This window comes from Rhinolophus sinicus, chromosome 1 (genome assembly GCF_057876585.1).
Source record: "Rhinolophus sinicus isolate RSI-liver-muscle chromosome 1, RSI-T2T, whole genome shotgun sequence".
Classification (NCBI taxonomy): domain Eukaryota; kingdom Metazoa; phylum Chordata; class Mammalia; order Chiroptera; family Rhinolophidae; genus Rhinolophus; species Rhinolophus sinicus.
In genome coordinates this window covers 156,253,195-156,275,124 of record NC_142501.1, presented here as the reverse complement: position 1 = coordinate 156,275,124, position 21,930 = coordinate 156,253,195, and the positions used below count along the sequence as shown (strand labels likewise).

The window sequence follows — 21,930 nt, the reverse complement described above, 5'->3', positions numbered from 1 at the left end:
AAGTTTTAAACTGTGTGTGTGTGTGTGTGTGTGTGTGTGTGTGCGTTCTGACCCATTTTGTGTTAAAGGTAAGAAATTATGAACTGGGTATATTATTTGAAACAGAAAATTATTAACAATAATAACAAAAGTAGACAAAAACAATCTCTAACTTAGTCTCAAAAGTTAACAAACTGGGGAGAATATTTTATTTTCCTGAATATGTATAAGTTAATCTGCATACCAAATAAAAGGCTTTTTGGTCTATTAACAAAGTTAAATACCTTTCAAATAGAAAGTTACTATACACAATTAAAAATTAATATCTCATTCATATCTTTAGAAATATTTCAGAGAGAATTTTAATTCCCAGAAACAGACAACCTGCTAAATAATAACAGCACTCTATTTTCAGTAAGTATACAATTCATTGAATTTTCATTTGCTTGAAAAAAACATTTGTATTAATAAAACAATTTGTGGTAATTAAAAAATATAACTATTAAGAGAAAGCTTACTGCCCTACAATCCTTCCATTTTGGAAAAATGTAGTAGAAGATTAGAAGAAGCAGACTAATTGCTTATAATGGAGAAACACGAAGTAAAATTCTGCATCAACAAATTTCAAGTCAGCAGATTGGTTCCCAGTATGTCTCACTATTCTTATCTCTACCTCTATCCTAGCGACTGAGATCAGCCTTTTTATATTTTGGTGGTTTTTAATTAAACACATAGATTCAGTGTGCTAATAATAAAGTATGCCTATCAATTACTTTGTTTATACAAAGATATCATCCATAAAAGGAAAAAGAAAAAAAAAGACTTCTAAAAGCTAATTGGACATGCACTTTTAATTATATACTGAAATGTTTAACAGGCTTAATTTTTCAGAAGTGGTACCATGTGTCTTCAGATACCAGTTCAACAATTTCCCTTTTGTACAAAGTATGCCTGTTGACCACTACCCCAGTGAATCTCACTCCATAATTTAGGAGACATTATTACTATACTTTAGATAACTATGGAATCCAGTGGCTCTCTATTAATGTACAAGTTCACTTCAGTTAAGGATAGAAAGGGAACAGAGTCCAGTTGAAAGTATGAAGGGAAGCTGGGCAGAATCTAATTTAATTATCAGGGAATTATTCCACGACTCCGTCTGCCATAAGGAAAGTGCTCTGGGATCTTTAACGACCACAAGTGGTCAGGATTCTAGTTTTACAGATCATCCAATTAATTGCCAACAACATCTTTTGCTTTGCCATTAAGTGACAGGGCTGGGGAATCTACTCTGCTAATTAAAAACTTGGGCCTTGTGTTAATTTCCCAGAGGACTTTTTAGGGTTTGTGGGTATTTGTACATGACCACATAAACACAATGTAATAAGAGATACTTCTACCATGGATAGTGAACAAGAGAGACTTGAGTCGTTTCTTCTTCACTCAATTAAGGTTGGACAGCACAAATCAGACTAGAGTTGAAAAGTGCTAGACTCCTGGTCAGTTTCTAGGGGCCACCCTTACTCCATCTCTTCATCATGGGCAAGTGTAGAATGTACAAATTGCCTTGCACAGTCCCACATGACCTATGGAGGAATTCACCCTCGCTCTTTATAGCAGGTCCTATTTCAGGACCTTCATATACTCTTCAGGATGACACTGGGGGCGGGTGTGTGCGTGGAAATCCTCATTTTCTCATATTCTTACATTAAAATGTGACTCAAACTTCCTCAATTTCCCTCTCTTTGAAGGAAGCATAATGATATAATAATAACTGCCATTTCAAAAAAATTTGAGGAATCATCATTAATATTTTACCCAAAGTGAAAAATAGGAAAACTTCTTCAAATAGCCTAGCTGAGTGGTCCCCAAATATTACTCCATTGACCAATTGCATTTGAATCACTTTTGATCTTTATTAAAAATAGAGATTCCCAGGTTCCACTCCAGAGCTACTGAATCACAGTGACCAAGGATGGGAGCCAGGTATTTGAATTTTCAACAAGCCCATAAGGTCAGTCTGCTTTTTGAAAAATCACTGGGGTCTGATTTCCTTTGAGAGGCAAAATAACAAAGACCCATTGTGTGATTTTGAAAAGAAAACCTTGTCCATATATCACACACAGTACACACAATTTCTTTCTCCTTTTTTTTGTGTGCTTGTTTTCTTTCTTTCATGCCCCTTGCAGTGCTTCTAGTTTAGATCTTATCATCTCAGTTATCAAGCTTAATTTCTTTCTTCCCAGGAAGCATTGTGTAAAATTACTTTGGGATCTTATTAAAATTGATGCTAATTAACTTGACCATACTTATTTTCACACTCAGATAATATGAGTAATTCATGAGAGACTGAACTTTAGACACAGGGAAGTTAAAATGCTTATGACGCAAATAGAGACATTAGAAAAAGATTATTGGACAACTTAAAGCTAACCAAATGCTACTTTTTCCTGTTACTGTAGCTGATGTTCCAACATAATCATCTGTTTTTAATTAGGGGGAAGGGAGATGTTTGAAGACATTGCAGAAATCTGGTACCATAACAGCAAGAGTGGAATGAAGATGGTCAAAACTTTCCGATGTAATTGAGATTTTATTCATTTGTAAAATGAGATGATTGTACTGCAGGATCTCTTAACTCCCTTCTCACTCTAAGCTGCCAGCAGTCCATGAATAATCACAATCCTTGAACAAATCCTCAGAAATTTAGCAAGAAAATGAACATGTAAAATTAGCAGAGTCACCTGTTACTCTTAGACGTGGACGAAAGAGTTAGGTGACTTTAATAAAGAAATTCAGGAAATATTACTAGGCAGGTAGGGTGATCAATTGTCTGGATTTACTCAGTACTAAAGGGTTTACCAGGACACTGGATTTTCAGTGCAAAAAGCTGGACAGTTATAGCCAAACCATGACGGTTGGTCATCCTAAAGCCAGAGGTTCATGAGCTATAACTGAAATTTTTTTACTCTGTAGATATAATTAAGCTTTTGACACACTGAATGGTGAAGCTGGAACTCTTCAAATTTTGGACAGGTGACTGGGATATGACAAGTGACTTCTAATTATCTCTGGTATCCCAACTATGACTGGAGCAAAAAATATCACCTGAGAGTGAAAGGACCTAAGGTACAATCTAAATAAAAATCAACAGAGCACTTGAGAAGGAATGTAGATAAACATCTTTATTAGAAAGGGATCTGTATTGTATTGTAAACAGCACAGATTTACACACAGCACTTTAAACTAAAGAGCACATTAGGAAGCAAATTATTTTGTTAAAATCTAGTGCCTCCCAAATACTTTCAAAACTTCAAAAACAAAATAGCAGTTGACTTCTCTCAGAGGTAAGCATTGATGTGCTTAGCAAATGTAGCTATTTATCTGGTTCCCCAGATATTTCTGACACTAGATATGCCTGCTCCATGGATTTAGGCAAGAACATGGATCCTTCCAGAGAACTTATAAAGATGAATTCATAGTAGATAAACACTGTGCTTGCCTCATCCCCTGAACACATCAAAATTACAACTGAATTATAGAGCAATCAGCCTGGAGAACCATCTGAAGCCTAACTGAATGGAAGTTTTATAACTAAGGATATAAAAAAGAAACCATGTTGAGATTTATAGGAGTGGAGATGCAAAACAGGCTGGTCCCACACCCACATGTGGCGTTTGAAAATTAGGAGAGATATCTCAACCACAGAGGTTCCCCATGTAGGAGTGAGGGACCCCAACGCCCAACACCAGGCTTTTCAGCTCACAGTGCTGGTGCCGGGAAGAGGAGCCCCCACACCTTCTGGCTGTGAAAAACAGTTGGGATTCTGACCATCCAGGTGGGACAGAAGGCTGAGGGAAACCCAGACATCCTCTTAAACGGCCCACGCAGGCACTCACCCTGGGCTCCACAGAGGGAGGGCAACTCTGGGGCATTGGAGACATATGGGGAGTGTCACACGCGTGGTCTCTGGTCCCACTCCCCACACAAGAACACAGGATATGGTGAAGCCAAAAAGGAACACTAACGGAGCCATGGCTAGGGGGTTCATACCACTATAGTCTTGCCGGCGGCTGGGTTGGAGACACAGGAAGCAGGCTCCACACGATGCACAATCCGTTTCTCTGCCAACCCCTTTGCCAGCATAGCCACGGCAGTTATATTAGCGGCTAATGGCTAACCGGCAACAGCTGATGGCCACCCAGGCACAGTGGATGGCCATCTGATTACAACTGATAGCCATCTAATAACCAAGCCAGCACCTTTCCATGTGAGCCGAGAACCTGGAAATTGCTCTCTGGGACTCTGTACCCACAGGGAGAGACTGAATTGTGGCACTTTGGGGCAAAGACTGGAGGAACAGTCCTCACTTTCCCTGTGTGGATTCCTCCTCTTGTGCAGCCAGCAGGCAGGCACCATCTTTCCTGTGTTGAACCCGCCCCCACAGGACAAATCTGAATTTGATTGGCCTGGTGAGCTCCGCTGCCCCATCCTGCTGACTCACTGAGACACTTCCTCACCAACTTGCAAACCACAGGAGGCTTTATCAGTGGCTGAACCTTACAGGAGCTGGCAAGTGGCAGCACAACTTTGAGTGTCCTGGGGTTTTGTGGGCATACCCCTGACCCAGCAGCTGTCCTCAGCTCACAGTGTGGCCTCTCCCATATGCCTCTAGGTACAGCACAGGCAGTGACCAACAATAGATCACCTTGTAGCTCCTACCAGGTACTCCCTGGCTAGTCACAGGCCGTGGCTGACTTGAGCATGAACCAGAACCCTTCCCAAGAGGCTCCAGAACCAATATACTTGGAGGTTGGCTTCAGACCACAGCAGAGCACCACTTAATTAGGCCCACAAGCAGCACACACAAAGGTCAGTCTTAGCAGACACTGGAGCCCACTGGGGCGAATCCTGCTCCATGGGGTAAGCCCCCCTCACAGTAGCCCATAAGCTGTGGACATAGCCAAACCCGATAGCCAGTCAACCTGATGGTCAATACCACCCACACATGCCAACAGCAATCAAAGCTCAACTATAACAGTAGGGCACACACAACACACACAAGGAGTACTCCTGGAGCACCTGGCTCAGGTGACCAGGGAGGCTGTGCCACTGGGCCCCACAGGACCCCTCCTACATAAGGCCACCCAGCAAGACTGGAATACATAACAGCCCTATCTAATACATAGAAACAAACACTGAGAGATTTGGAAGACAAGGTAGCAGAAAACATCCAATTGGAATAGCAAAAAGAAAAAAGAATCCCAAAAAATGAGGATAGTTTAAAAGACCTCTGGGACAACACGAAGTGTAACAACATTTGCATCATAGATGTACAAGAAGGAGAAGAGAGAAAACAAGAAATTGAGAATCTATTTGAAGAAATAAGGAATGAAAACTTTCCCAACCTGGTGAAGGAAATAGCCATACAAGACAAGGAAACGCAGAGAATCGCAAACAAAATGAACCCAAACAGGCCCACACCAAGACACATTATAGTTAAAATGGCAAAGGTTAAAGACAGAGAGAATCTTAAAAAGCAGCAAAAGAAAAGCAGTTAGTTACCTTTAAAGGAGCTCCCACAAGACTGTCAGCTGATTTCTAAACAGAAATTTTTCAGGACAGAAACGATAGGCATGAAATATTCAAAGTGATGAAAAACAAGTACCTACAAATAAGGATACTCTACCCAGCAAGCCTATCATTTAAAATCAAAGGACAGATAAAGAGCTTCCCAGACGAGAAAAAATTAAAGTTTATCACCACCAAACCAGTATTACAAGGAATGTTATAGGGATTTCTTTAAGATGAAAAACAAAAAGAAAAAGATAAGCAATATGGCAATAACTACTTATCTATCAATGTAAGTGATTAAATGCTCCAATCAAAAGCAGAGGGTGGCTGATTGGATAAGAAAACAAAACCCTTACATATGCTGCCTACAAGAGACTCACTTTAGATTGAAAGACACACAGAGACTTAAAGTAAAGGGATGGAAAAAGTTATTTCATGAAAATGGAAATAAACAGACAAAAAATCTGGAGTAGGTTTTACGAGACAAAATAGACTTTAAAACAAAGGCTATAACAAGAGACAAAGAAGGATCCAGTAATCCCACTTCCTGGTACTTATACAAAGAAACCCAAAATGCTACTTTGAGGGGATGTGTGCATCCATATGTCCATAGCAGCATTGTTTACAATGGCCAAGATGTGGAGGCAGCCTGGATGTCCATTGATAGAAGAATGGATAAAGAGGGGATGGTACATATATACAGTGGAATATGGCTCCGTGATGGAAGGGAATGGGTTCTTGCCATCTGCAACAGCATGGATGGACCTGGAGGGTATTGTGCTGAGTGGAGTATGTGAGACAGTAAAGACAGATGCAATGTGATTTCGCTTATGTGTGGAACCTAAAGAACAAAATAAACAAACAAAACAGAAACAGACTCTTAGATAGAACATTTTCATGGTTGCCAGATGGGAGGGGTGTTAAGGGAATGAGTGAAAAAGAGGAAGGGATTAAGAAGTACAAATTGGTTGTTACACAGTAGTCATAGAGATGTAGGGTATAGCATAAGGAATATTGTCAATAATATTGTAATTAACTATGTATGGTGTCAAATGGGTACTAGATTTATCAGGGTGATAGATGGGAGAAGGGTTGGGGAGCAGGGTGAAAAAGGGGAAGGCATTAAAGTACAAATTGGTAGTTACAAAATAGTCATGGGGATGTAAAGCAAAGCATAGCGAATATAGTCAATAATATGGTAATAACTATGTATAGTGACTGGTGGGTACTAGACTAGTCCAGGGGGATCACTTCTCAAATTATATAAATGTGTAACCACTAAGCTATATACCTGAAATTAATATAAAATAATATTGAATGTCAACTGTAAATAAAATATTAAAAGGGGGGAAAGTGGAAGGGCAATAAGTGGTCCAAATTTCCAGGTGTAAAACAAATAAGTTACAGGGATGTAATGTACAGCATGGGGAATACAGTCAATAATATTGTGATAGTGTAGTATGGTTTCAGATGGTGGCTGGACTTAATCATGGTGATCACTTCTTCAGGCATATAAATGTTGAACAACTATTGTGTATACCTGAACTTAATAAAATATTGTATGCTAATTATATTTTTAATAAAAATCTCTTGGGCCAGCCTGGTGGCTCAGGTGGTTGAAACACCGGGCTCCTAACACCAAGGTCATTGGTTCGATTCCCAATGGGCCAGTGAGCTGCTCCCTCTGCAGCTAAGATTGTGAACAATAGCTCTCCCTGGAGCTGGGCTGCCATGAGCAGCCAGAGGTGGACGTGAGCGGCCATGGGCTGCTGTATGCTGCCGTGGGCTACCATGTGCTGCCATGAGCTGCCGGTGGCCAGCATGAGTGGCTGGTAACCATCCTGAGGGGCTGGCAGCCGGTGAGAGCTGTGGTAAGCTGCTGTGAGCGGCTAACAGATGACCAACTGCCTCAGCCAAGGGGGTGCACAAGGCTCATAATACCAGCATGGGCCAGGGAGCTGTGTCTTACACAGGGAGCTGTGTCCTACACAACTAGACTGAGAAACAACGGCTTAAACAAGATTGGGGTGGGGAGACAGAAGAAAGGGGAGAAATAAATAAATAAATAAATTAATTAATTAATTAAATCTCTAAAAATTAAAATGAGCATGGAAAAAAAAAAGAAGAATTCATAAAACTGAGGAATTATTTCATTTCACTTTAAAGTCAACATGAAAGATACCATGAAGTTAAAAACGTATACTTAGAAAGGATCCTGGAAAAAAGGTTGGAATAGGAAGCACCAAGAATCTGTCTCCCCACCCAGATAACAATTACACTGGCAGAATCTGTCTGATGTGACTATTTTGAAACTCTGGAGTCTACTGAAGGCTTGCAACTTCCAAGGGAAGGCTTGTATGCAATTTGTGGTTAATTTTAGTCAATTTCAGCTCTCAGCGTGGAAAATGAGAGACAAAAAGAAAACTATAAGGTATATAGAAAATAAATAGCAAAAAAGAAAGAAGTCCCTCCTTAACAGTTATTACTTTAAATGTAAATGGATTAAATTGTCCAATAAAAGACAAGAGAATGGCAAAATGGGGGAAAATGATCCGACTATATGCTGTCTACAAGGACTCACTTTAGGTCCAAAGACACTAATAGGCTGAAAGTGAAAGGATAGGAAAAAGATAGTCCACGCAAATGGTAACCAAAAGAGAGCAGGAGATGCTATACTAATATCAAACAAAAGAGAGTTTAAATCAAAAAAGTTTTTTAATGGGTATAGAGTTTCAGTTTTGCAAGACAAAAACAGTTCTGGATATGGATGATGGTGATGTTTGCACAACAACATGAAATACTTAATATTGTTGAACTGTACACTTAAAAACAGTTAAGATGGTAATTTTTATGCTACATGTATTTTACCAGAATAAAAACAAAACAACTTTTAAAGAAAAAAATACATTTGTGTTTATACAATCTCCTAATTCAGAAAGGGATTTGGCTTTTTAGGAGGTAGTGATTACGTTTGTAGAGACAGTAAGATAACCTCCATTGTGGTTTATTAAAACAAGGTAGAGAGAAGATCCAATAACAATAGCTTGTCCCTAAATCCAATGGACTGATATCAACCCGTTTCTTGACCGACTTCTCAGCCACATATGACAAAGTTTATCACTCCCTTCTTTCTTATATGAACAAAATATCAAACTTCTAAATATAAAAGATTTCTAAATCTAATAGTGTCATAGTGTCCTGAGCCTTTCTGATGCCTGAGGCAAAAGGAAAATTCAGTAATTCTGATTTTGTCTCTATTTAAAAGTTTGATGTTTTGCTCATATGGATCTTTTGCATTGACTTAGGTTTTATATATATATATATATATATATATATATATATATATATATATATATATATATATATATATATATAATATTAAAATATTGTTGATCTTAATTACTGGGTTTTTTGGTACCCCCTTAAATTTTGAATCCTGAGGTGAGTCCCAACCCTAAAAGGACTCTTACCGTTACTTCTGTGACAAACCACAGTTTACTAGTTTTTCTGCTCTCTTTCTGGCCTCTCCTTCCCAATCTTTGCAGCTTTTCCTCTGTCAACTAAATGTCAATGTCCTTCAAGTTTCTTTTTAAGTCTTCATTCTCTACACATACTATCCAAGTGATCTCAGTTGTTTCTACATTCTATTGATTCTCAGCTGTTTCTTCTTCACTTTACTCTCCAGCAACATTAGCAGCCACATTATATGGATAACTTAACCCTAATCAAACCTAATTCTCTGCCTTGTGAGTCAATTCCTATTCCCACGATGCATTTCTGGAGACCTACTTCCCACTTCCAATGAAGTTTTTCCTCCTGCCAAAATTTAAATCATTGTTCCCATCGAAACCTTCTCGCCACCTCCCTCATACCCACCTCATACTGTAGGGTATGGGAAGGGAGAGAAAGAAACAGAAACCCTCTAGACCTTCCATTTTAGTCTTCCTTCTATGCTCAAGTTGCTCAACTATGCCAAAATATCTCTCAATTTCACCACTTCATACACACTGTCCTTTCTATATGGCATTTTCCCTTACTTTTACTAGCAGATTCCTACTTATCCTTCAGGTCTCTGCCTACATATGCCTTCCCAGGAGACCTGGTCTGACCTCTAGATTACACTGGGTTCTCCTTTAAGTGCACCTATTGAACTCTGTACCTTCTTTTTCACATACCTCATTATGCATTATTATAACTAGTTGTCGGATTTTTTTATCTTCCCCACTAAAACACAAGCTCCCTGAAGGCAAAAGCCATGTCCATCTTGTTCACAATTATATATCCAGCCCTAACATAGTGCTCAGGATGTATCAGCCGCTGGATAAGTAATGATGGAAGATGAGGGCAGTCAGTGAGACTCAAACATCTTCCAAACAAAACCTGTGCAATCGATGAGCAATTGAGCAAACGAGCAAAAGACGGCAAATGCAAAGATCACAAAGTCCAGCCACTATTAGGAAGCAGCTAAATAAAAAAACCTACCTTTTTTTTTTTTTTTTTTTTTTTTTTTGCTAAATAACCAAGACTCCTTGCCCTTGTGCTGTCTGTGTAATAGAGCACAGTCCCTTCATTGCCTTGGTTGTCCTAGGGTCACTGAAATCTTGGCAGAGCTCTGCAGGGCCATCTTGCCTTTAGCATCCCTCCTGAAATTCATTTCTGCTCTTTTGTGATCAAATGCTCTGCCCATTGATCTTTTTCAGGATGTAGGGTTTTATTTGCTGTTCACTGGCTATTGCATCACATAAAGCGTAGTACATAAAGGTTTCACACAGCAGTAGGGATTCAAATTTGCCAGATCCCAAAAGCTCAGGGTGATGTTAAGAACCCCTACTTAATATAGTTAAGTTCACAACACTCTTCAAAGAAGATTATGTTGGGCTGGCCCGGTGGCTCAGGCGATTGGAGGTCGGTGCTCCTAACTCCCAACGCTGCCGGTTCAATTCCCACATGGGCCAGTGGGCTCTCAACCACAAGGTTGCCGGTTCAACTCCTCGAGTCCCACAAGGGATGGTGGGCTCTGCCCCCTGCAACTAAGATTGAACACGGCACCTTGAGCTGAGCTGCCGCTGAGCTCCCGGATGGCTCAGTTCGTTGGAGCGCATCATCTCAACCACAAGGCTGCCAGTTCGACTCCCTCAAGGTATGGTGGGCTGCGCCCCCTACAACTAACAATGGCAACTGGACCTGAACCTGGAGCTGAGCTGCGCCCTCCACAACTAAGACTGAAAGGACAACAACTTGAAGCTGAACGGCACCCTCCACAACTAAGATTGAAAGGACAACAACTTGAGTTGGAAAAAAGTCCTGGAAGTATACACTGTTCCCCAATAAAGTCCTGTTCCCCTTCCCCAATAAAAATCTTTAAAAAAACAAAAATTATGCTGATCAAACAGGAATCTCTTATTATATAAAGTGTTTGATATGAACACAAATTGTTTTACTGGTCAACAATTTGAAACAAGTCTGATTCCATAGGTTAAAAAAAATTTCATTCTCTAACTTTAACCTGTCCATTGAAACTGATGGGTATATATAAAACAAAAGTCAACCAACTCAAGCTGGAAAATGGAGAATTTGGCTTTGGGGGACTTCATTAAAGACTGCAAAAATAGAAAGAAATCTTTCTTGTCCTGGGAGAATGAAGACTGTCACACGAGCTGGACATGTGCACAAAATACCCAGCTTCTTATAATCCAAAAAGTGCAAAAAATTAATTAAAAAGTACAGAGAATAGAGAACTTCATTAACCTCACTGTGTGTGGTTAATACTCCTTATTAGCATATGGGGATTTGTCACAAAATACTCTCAGAGCTTCCGCTGACCATATATCCTTACATGTACTAAGGGCTTAGACTCACATAGCTAATAAACCTCACTACCAAATTAGCATCATCTATAAAAATACTGCAGCCTAAAATATTATAAAACTGTACAGCTGAATGTAAATCTTGAAAGCATTTTTTTTTTCTGTATCACAATAAGCATGAGCCCCATTTATAAATGTGATGCCAAAAATAGACACACACTGCTTGGTGTTTGGAGAAAGATATTGTACGTGCCACTCCACACTGCAGAGGCACTTTACAATAACTATGAGTACTTTTCCAATCCGTTTTCCCTGGGCTCTTTCCCTCTGAACATCAATATGTGAGCCAAGGGAGCTTAGATGTAGGCAGGAGGAGGCACTGTGATAATATAAGACTTGACACTGACTGCCTCCCAAACTGCAAAGAATAAAAATCTGTTGTAGAAAGACCACGCCACTTAATACTGTGTGTCCCACTCTTGGCTTTTCGTGCAATGCCATATCCTCATATTTTTCTTCCAATTACACATCCATAAGGTAAATCTGTGTACCAAAAGTATAATGAGGGATACATTTTATATCTTTTCCCCACAGAGGGCAGAGTTACCAGCCCCTGAGATTTTTTTTAACAGTCTGGCTGATATTTTGGTGCCAACACCAGCTGCTGGTTAAATCATCTCATCAGCCAGGATGAGGTCTTTTGTTCTCCTGCTTTTGTGACTTCATTTTTTTAAACATTTAATGTTGCCAACAATTCCAAATGGTGTCTCATTACTTTTCTCCAATGTGTTTCCATGTGAAGATTAAAAACTATTGTGTCTAGACCAAATTATAATAGGAGGCATAAAAGACCGACAGTTATAAGACCTACAAATAGATGTGTCCCTACAACGGTTTGAAAAGGAAACTTTTTTATTATCAAGCCACAAAAGGGAAAAATGCATCTCCACATTCTTTTGTTACCTATATTCATCAACAACAATAGCAATGATTTATTGAGTACTCACCAATATCACAAGAGGAACTCTGGGAGTTTAAATTAGTAAAGTTAGACCTATGCAGTTTATCAATTCAGAACAAGGTCAGACATTTGCTCACAGAAACAAAAAGGCTCTTTTGTTTCTAACCATTTATGATTTAAAACTCTCTCTCTCTCTCTCTCTCTCTCTCTCTCTCTCTCTCTCTCTCTCTCTCTCTCAGTAAAGAAAGGAAAGAGTTTAAAACGAAAAGCTGTTCTTTTCCATACATGACTTTCTGACTTACAATAGGTCAAGCATCAGTGCTCAGGTTTCCAGCCAGGGGAGGTTATGAAACAGGTATGGGTATCTGTAAGAAGAAAAATAACAATTACCTGATGAATCTCAAACAATATAAAAATTTTTATTGAGAGTATGATACCTCATGATACCTAAATCCATATAAAAATCTGTTTTTCATTTCTTCGCTTCTTGACCCTCTCTCATGTTCTATTCGTCACATTCTTTTTTTACAGTTCTGCATTCTTATTGCTGAGGTAATATGATGTACACATTTCCATTAACTGGAAGAAAAATAAAAATCAAAGATTTCTTCCTAGAAAAAAATATAAGAAATTTGTCTCAGCAAATCTCTGTAAGAACTTCTGTAAAGCTATCTACTCCTAATCTCTTACTGGGATATGAAATATATAAATACAAATATTCATTGTAAAGTGCTTGTCAAATGAAAGAGTGCCTGTAACAAAATGTTGGAAAAATAGATTCCTATTGAAATATAGAAAAATGTAAATTTATTGAAATCCATCAAACATAAGGATCTGAATTCTCTAAGAAAAACTCATACCAAAAATGGATCTTTATATAGAAATTATGTCCAGATTATCCTTATTTAGCAGACTGCTGGTTCCCATTTACATGTGTACATTATCACGTATCCTTTAATGAAAATCATCTTTATATTGTCTTACTGAGTAGTTTATATACACAGTCCATATGCAGTCCTCAGGGATTTAATATCTATGGTACAAATGCAGCAAAAAATTTCATGTATCTTAGTTGGTATTACAAACATCATTGTATTTGGGAGAGGAAAGTCTTTGCATAATGCATGAAGTTTTGGAAAACAGCTATAAAATTAGTGTTAGGAGCCAGGTCCTAAGAGAGATAAGCAGTATTTCCGAAAGCTCCTATCTCTTTATTTTCTATCCTCGTGAAAGAAATGAAAATTTCAGAATGCCCATAGGTTAAAGAGAATAAGAACTGAGTATTGCTGGCTACACGAGAGTTTGGCGCTTAACCGACATACCTCCTCAGTTCATCCTCAGGATTAGTGCATCACTGTTTAAAATATTTCCACAATGAACGACCATCTGTTTAAATGTTTCTTGTGTTCAACACCCCTATTTGGCACCATTTCCTTCTGTGTCTCTGGCTACATGCATCACAATCTCTGTTTTGTCTTAGTAGAGTCATTTGAAATAACCAATCTCTGAATAACACTTATTAATTTGAGACTTGGGAAGAAATAGCTACTCTGAAGAGGTTCCCATTCCACCTTTCGCCTTACTTAGCATTTTCCCCAGCCAAGAACAATCCTTGTCTCTTTCAATAGCATCTGTGTGTATTTGGCTGAATAATGCCTTCAAGGAGCAATAATACAAGTCAGATTTCATGAGACTGAAAACGGAGTCACTAAAATCTCTCAAGCCACAGTTTCCCCCCTGAACCTGATGGTCTATCACTACCTTTATCTGCTTACATACATATTTATTTTCTAATAAAAAGTTTCATTCAGAGATGGGTTTAACAGAATTGAATAGATTCTTGGAGTCCTCAGATAAGTTAAAACATACATATGAAAAGTCCATCTTAAACTATATTTAATGTAGTGGGATGATTGAACTTATTTTTACAGAACATATTTCAACACAATCTTTATATTTCATTATTGATAGTGGTCTTAGAAGATGTTAGAATATTGAACAATTTCCTTGAATTAATATAGAATCCTCAACACATCTAAAGGTCTATCTCACCTATGAAGCAGGAGTGGGGAGATCTTCTATATATGCCTGAGATTATAAATTCTACAGTAATCCCCTCTCCATCCCTCCCTGAACACACACACACACACACACACACACACACACACACACACACACACCCCTCCATCCAAGAAGCAGAGCTAGATCCCCACATAGACCCCACTATCAAAATAGAGGTATCTGCATTCAAGTAAGCAATGACTATTTCTCTTAGCCAAGATGAACAGAATACTTACCCTGTGACAGACACTGCACTACAAGCCTTACATGAATTATTTTATTTCATGCTCAAAGCAATTCATAAGCTATCCATGATTTGAGATTTAGAGAGTTTTTAGACGTTTAGAGAGAATTACCAAGCTCACATGGCTAGGAAGGAGTGAAGCTGGAATACCAACGTGGGCTGTCTTCCCCAAGAGCCCCCATGCTTTCGCTGTCTCAGTTATAGCATCTTTGCCAATCTTATATAATCCCTTTGATCATCTTCATGTCATCATTTCAGAGCTTATAACTTCATACTCCTTTCTCATCCTTGAGCTACCCTGTTTTTTAGTTCAAGTATCCATCGACTTCCTTCAACATTAAAGCCAAAAAAGGTAAGAAGGCTTCTAGAATTGAACCAATAATCAGAATCAGGAAGTAATAATAAAATTGTTCAGGGGTAGTATGGCAAAAGTTGGAAGAGTGAGAAAGAAGGGAGCTTATTTTTCAAAGTAGCTATCTAGCCTATCAATTGAGAAATGGATATATTCTCAAATGTGAGCTCTATAGTAGTTAAAACAAAGAATAACATCTAATGTATCAACATGTAAGAAAATATGAAAAACTTAAGTTTGAATGAAGAAATCAAGTTGGAATATGTTATGTACTGAATAATGTCATACATTTAATCTTTAAACCCATAAAATATTATGTCTAGATATGGATACATACACGTAAACAAAATGCATAAAACATTGATGGGAAGGAAAGAAATGTACTTCAGGAATGGTTACTTCTGGGGGACTTGGGGAGTTATGGGCTAGGGAGAAGTTAAGTACAGGACTTTTATATCTGTAATGTTGTATTTATTTCAAAATATCTGAAGCTAAGATGGCCAAATGTTCACATTTGTTAAATGTAGGCACTGGCTACGTGGTATTTCTTATATTAGTTTCTATAGATTCCTGAATATTTGAAATAGTTTATCATTTGAACTGAACAACTGAGGTGGAAAAAGTTATGAAAAATAGATAATTATGTACTGTGACATGAGGAATGTATTTATATGTAATTTATACTCTCTTTCTGAGGAAAAAGAAAGAAGGCCATGGAAAAGAGATTGACCAATGCGAAGAACAGAGAGAAGTTCGGGGCCTGGTCTGAGCAGGCATGCTAGGGATGCGAAGATGACCAGTACTGGTTAGATAAGGCCTGGGAGGAGAGAGGGAGAGCAAAAGCTAGTGTCCTGTGGATGGGGGAGCTACAGGTAAATAAAATGTTTGAAACCTGAACTATAACTGGCTGAAAATGCAGAGCTTTGGTTGGGCTGGAGCTGAGACTCAGAGGCATGCAAGTCAGGGAGAACGAGGACCCCACCACCCTTCAACCCTCTTACAGACAGAGACTCTCTTAAAATAAACTGGATTACTTGAGATTGTGGACCGTCTTGGGAAAATAATTAAATCCTGACCCCAGTTAGGTTCCACACACATACAACTATGTCTGATTAATTGGGGGAACCTCAAATAAAATCAGCGACAATAGAAAATTTACCAAAGGGAGCAAGGTATCTGATGCAGTAATTCAGCAAAAGGACCTAAGAGTTGGAGGGCAGTTGAATTTAGCAACTGATAACAGAACCCAAGGGGACCCGGGCATTCCAGGAGCATGTTTGAGCCCTGTGCATATGAATTAACAACTGTCTCACAACTTCGAAATTTGGGGGCCCAGGCCTTCCCACCATTCCCAAAACATTCTGCTTTTCATTCTCAAAACAGAATTGACCAAGATATTAGCAGGAATCCCAAATGAGAAGGTGTTGGTGGCAGCCAAATCCCAGCTTACCAGGCTCGAAGGCACCTGCAACAGCAGAGTTCCTGGTGGAAGTTCTGGCTGCAGCAGAAGCAATGCAGTTGCACTAGAAGAAAGCACTGTGTGTGTCTAACTCATTGTGCTTTCAGGATAACTAAGACTGTCCTAGAACCTTTTGTCTTCACATTAATGTGGAACAAGGGAGCATTCTTTCTCTCGCTTTGCAAAAGTGCCACTGGCGGAGGTGCCTGAGATGAGAACCACACCAAGGCAGCGGTGACAGCTCTGTGGCATGCCGGCACCAGTGGAGCAGCGGCGCTCAGCCTTTCACGGGGATCTGCAGCTAGACTGCAGTAGCAACAGCAGAATTCCAGTTTTGGCAGCTGTGGCAATAGAGTCTAGGAAGCCCCAGGAGTGAGCTCTAGCCCCAGTTCTGCATGGATAAATTAAAAGCATCTTGTGGGGGAATTTCCACAACTCCATGGAGGAGGGGAACTCCACAGGGACCGTAATGGGTAGGTGGGCTGCACAGCAACTGAGAGGTGAACGCTTTTGTGCTCCCAGGGTGGGAAAGGCTGAGATGTTCAGGTCGCCATAGCTTGCTGCTGTGAAAGAGAGCATGCTTAGGAAAGATTTGTGCTTCAGAGGGAGAAAAAAAAACATAATAAAATAAAACACAAGTTTGAATTAGATCATTCTTCTCAATGTTTTCACATCCCTCTAAGATAAGGAATTTTCTAAGAGGATTTTTGGTTAAGAAAAGAAGGAACAGGAAGAGGGACAGAAGGGAGGAAGAAACTGCAAATGATCAAATATATCCACTTATGAATATATCATGAAGACAACTTCTTCAATTATAAACGATGAGAAACATAGAACACTGCAGCTTGTTTTATATGGAACTTTGTATAATAGCTAGAATTCTACTCTGAAACCTGATGGTATAAAAGGAGAGGTGGCGACATGCCTGCAGCAGGATGACTAAGTGTATAAATCCAGGTGAAATGAGGAGCTGAGCAATGGTGACCACAGAATCGGCCTCAAATCTAGAAATGTCCCCAACTCATCCCTGAATACTTATAAGCTGAAACAATCCTCAATTTACGAAATGTTTGAATACAAGGAGAAAGAACAAATAATGAAAGTGAGAAAGGCAAGGACGGTGAAAACACCTGAGATGATTCAGATGCGATGTTGAGAACTGTCCGGCAACACACACGGCTACTTGGAAAAGGGAGATAGTCATCCTCTTACATTTGCCCAATGTTGAGAAGCATTTTAGATGATTGGTTTGTTGAAAGTGCGGGCACCCTTACTTACCCAGTACTTCGCCCATATCAGGAATCATTCTGTCTTCCCTGAGTTCCCACTCTGGTCCCATCAGTTGACTTCTGAGTGTGGCAAAGGGAGAGTGCACACTGCCCCCCGGGGGCCCAGCTCAGCCTCCTGGGGGGCATAAGGGATCCACTCGGGCTGTCTCCGCCTTCCTGAATCTCGTGCAGGTACAAACGTCACAGCAAAGATCACATGGGGACCAGGAGAGACACACGCATGCTGCACTCCTGCTGTCAAGGTAACAACTATCTTCTCAACAGATTCTTTCCAGACCTGCCATCAGAGAAACTAAGGGATTAGCAGATTTCTCCCACTGGGGAGGTTACTGCCCCTTCCAAAGAGCCAAGCAATTTGTTAACCCCCCCTCCCCCCGGGAGGGCTGTTGCTGGCAGCACAAAGGCAGAACTGCTCCTCGGGGTTTCTAAGTTGTGGGGTACACAGCCCCACACCCCTTACACTTCACACCTTCTTACTGATTTTAGTGAAGACTTAGACAGACCCACAGAGGGGTCTATCTCCAGATAGTGACATATGATGATTCTGTTGGCAACCTGGCTCTGTGGGAAATGATCCATAAGCAAATCACAGCTCTTCCTTTTGGTGAAATTCAAATCCTATCATCAAAGGACTTGAGAGTCAATGATACTTGAAGATCATTCTCACTACTGAGTGTTTAATGAGATAGCATACCTGAATTCAAAACGTAAAAGGACATGCCTCATCTCTAGCCATAGGAGCCTTTACACATTCTATATGTATCCCATGTTTCCCCTGCTCAACCAAATAAGAGGCTTGCAATAGGAATGCCTAGCAATTTCAAGACCTGAAATGCCTCCTCCCCTCTCTAGGAGGTGTCTCACAAGCAATGATTACAGTTCTTCCAGGTACCAAACAACAAACACTATTTTCCTGGTTTCCTGACTCCCTAAGATGAGTGCCAAGTCCTCTGAGACTCTCACCTTTGCCATAAAAGCACTCTGAAGCTGTCAAAACAAACAAACAAACAAAAAAAACCCAATAGTGTGTCACAATACCACCAAAGTAGGGAATAACTTTTCATGAGTTCAGTCTTAAGTTGTTATGTGGATCCCCAAACAACAATGCTGTATTCTTCCAATGTTCCAGAGATTTTCATACAAACATCTCTTTGAGATTTTACTCACTAGGTCTTTCCTAGCATGTAGACGGGGATCTGTGGGAACTGGGCAGAGTAAGAGCTGAATGAAAACTGCTTCAACGCGCCCCCAAATCACTCCTCCCTGCCAATCCCAGGCTGCCTCTATTCCGTTAGAAAGCGTTATCGCTCAGCAGGACGCTGAGGCTGCTATATAGATAGACTCCTGGAGACCTTGCAAATTTAGGGGAGCCCAAGACACAGATGTCCCAGGATGGCCAAACCTGGGATAAACACAGGCAAGGTGCAAGTTGAGATCTCCCTACTGTATTTATAAACATGGACAGCATTCTTTCAAGGAAAATGTCTCTTCCCCACAATAGAAGACAAAACTATCATTCAACAAGAAAGAAGGCCTTCAGTTAGGCAAAAGCAGAACACATGCCCATATTTATACACCCAACAGAGGACTAGAGTATGCTGAGGAAAGCCAGAGTCAGAACGCTCACAGCTGAAGTAATTCTTCCCTTAGGTGACCTCTCCACTAAGAATCAAGGCTTTTCTATTGTCAGACACATAGAATCAAGGAGAAGTCTGAGCGTCATCTCTCTTAACTGCACTGTCCTCAATGGTGAATATCAAGGGGTATTAACTTTTGAGAAGCTGATAAGAGTTATAGATCTTCCCCCCAGAAAAATAGTCACAAACACTTCTATTACAAAATTTTGCATATACTCTGGAGAGGAGAAAGTTCACAGACCTCTTAAAATCCAAGTTAAGTATTCCGGAACTAGATGATTTCTTCCAACTCTAAAATGAGTTTATGGAAGCCCTGGTTAAACTGGACAAATTAAGCACCCTTGTTCCTTGCTCCCTCTTAAAAACTCACAAGAAATTAAAACAACAGAAAAATAATAGAAAATAAAGGTATGTTAACAAAATAACTGAATGTAGAAAGTGGATGGACAAGTGAAACTGACGTGGCTGAGTAGAGACTGAAGTAGCTGCACAGAAATCATTGAATTCGCCACCCAGAACACTGTGAAATTAAAGGCACTTGTCCCTATGAAAGCAAAAGTGAGAAGTGACATCAATCAAGTTTTACTCCTTTACACAGGCTCTACCAGAGCCCAGTAACTAATTTTGTATTCTTTTTCTTGAAGGGGAACCCCTAAATTATCTAAGCTTATGCCCCACTAATCTTCTATTTGTCCCTCTATGTGGGTGAAAGATCCCTTGACAGTCTTCATTAGAAAGTTAGAGCTCAAATGCCCTCCCTCAACCCACACAAGCAGGAAACTCCTTGACTGAAGACAGATTTACTCACCTAAGACCTTAAAACAGCTGTGTCTCAGCTATGAGGGTCGATACAAAAAGCAAGGAGATTAAATACAAACCTGCACACTGAATTGTGGAACCAAGGCTCCCTCCCTCCATTCAGCTCTCAGAATACTGACAGCTACCCCTACAAGATGTTGGAGAATTCTTCTCTGGAACAGTTGCGAGAGTTGGCATTTCAGAGTGCCCTAAAACAATAGCTGTGTTCCTGTCCAATCACTGTACAGTAAAACCAACCAGCATAAAAGCCTGAGGAGCTTCCAATCATCTTCTCTGTAACTAACTTTTAAATATGAGTAGACAGTCAAGAATCACCATTTAAGGACCATCGCCAAAGTGCAAGTCAGAGGCTAAAACATATAAACAGGAGAAAAAACAAATTCTGAGGAAATAGTGCAGGGTACAGAATAAAAAACAAATTGAACTGTAAATTAAACTCAGAGAGATAAGAGAGGTTATTACAAACAAGCTATCTTAGATAAAAAAATTTTTATAAAACATGAACGTACTCTTAGAAGTCAAATATGATTGCCAAAATTTTGAAAACACTCAATCCAAGATTTGGAAGATAAAGTTGACGAAATCTCCCAGTAAGTAGAACAAACGGATAAAGAGTGAATTGGGCAGAGGAAAACTCTGTGTGGTGGGCAGAGTCTAAGATGGTCCCCAAGGTTCCCACCCCTGGTGCACAGGCCCTGCACAGCAGGTCCTAGGAAGGCCCTGTAGTTTCATTATAACGTTGATGAGATGCTGTAGCAACTTCACTCTTATTTATATCAATTAGCCAATGGTAAAATCTGGTTTCGTTGTACCTCGTTTCACTTAAAGTCGCAGAATTTATACAAGACATTATGTGAGGACTTACTGAATAATTCCCTCCCCTTGAGTGTGAGTAGAACTTGTGAATATAATGCCAATTTCTCCACTCCTTACCAACACTTGTTATTATCTGTCTTTCTGATTATAGCCAATTTAGTAGGTGCAAAGTATTATATCAGTGTGGTTTTGGTTTGCATTTTCTTGATGACTAAATGATATTACGCATCTTTTTCTGTGCTTGCTGGTATTTATATATTTTATTTGGAGAAATGTCTATTCAGATGCTTTACCCATTTTTAAAACTGGATTGTTTATCTTTTTATTGTGGAATTGTAAGAGTCTTTTAGGTATTCTTGATACAAGCCCCTTATCAAACATACGATTTGCAAAAATTTTCTCCCATTCTGTGGGTCTTTCCACTTTCTTGATGGTGTCCTTTGAAGCCCAAGTTTTTAATTTTGATAATGCCCAATATATCTATTTTTTGTTATGTTGAATCAGTTAACTTTTTAAACATCATTCCAATTTTTACCTGACATGCAAGGTATCCTCCTTATACCTTTCCTAGCTTCCACTACCCCGTGCTAATCTCACACAGACTCTGCCAAGCTTGAATTGATAATTCCCTTCTGGGGCCAACTCTACCACTTCCCCCATATCTTGTCTAGATTGCTAAGCAACTCATTTCACTTACAAATTAATATATTTCTCTCTCCCTAAGTAGGCTGTGAGTAACTTGATGGTAGAGCCCTGTTATTTATTTAACTTTGTAATCTTAAATACAAAACAAACTAACTAAAAATCCGGCCCATAGTTGATATCTGGGTAATGTCTGATAATTAAATAAAGAATAAGTGAATCAGTGTATACTAGTTGTACATTCAAAGGTAGTTTGATGCATTTTAAGGGCCCCACAATGTGGTGATTAA

At 39.6% G+C, this 21,930-nt stretch overlaps 1 long non-coding RNA gene across 3 annotated transcripts in view; it reads right to left on the bottom strand.

The window, feature by feature from the left end:
• LOC109461125 (uncharacterized) overlaps nucleotides 1-21,930 on the bottom strand; it is a 79,574-nt gene that overhangs the window by 46,849 nt on the left and 10,795 nt on the right. Inside the window, exons 1-2 of one of the 3 annotated variants that reach the window (XR_002139630.3) lie at nucleotides 16,429-16,666; nucleotides 12,624-12,686 (exon numbers count right to left, since the gene is read on the bottom strand). This is a non-coding gene — a long non-coding RNA (uncharacterized LOC109461125). Of the gene's footprint in view, nucleotides 1-12,623; nucleotides 12,687-12,768; nucleotides 12,922-16,428; nucleotides 16,667-21,930 lie in introns of those variants that run through there. The other 2 variants (XR_016018679.1, XR_012493699.2) reach the window with 2 other exon arrangements.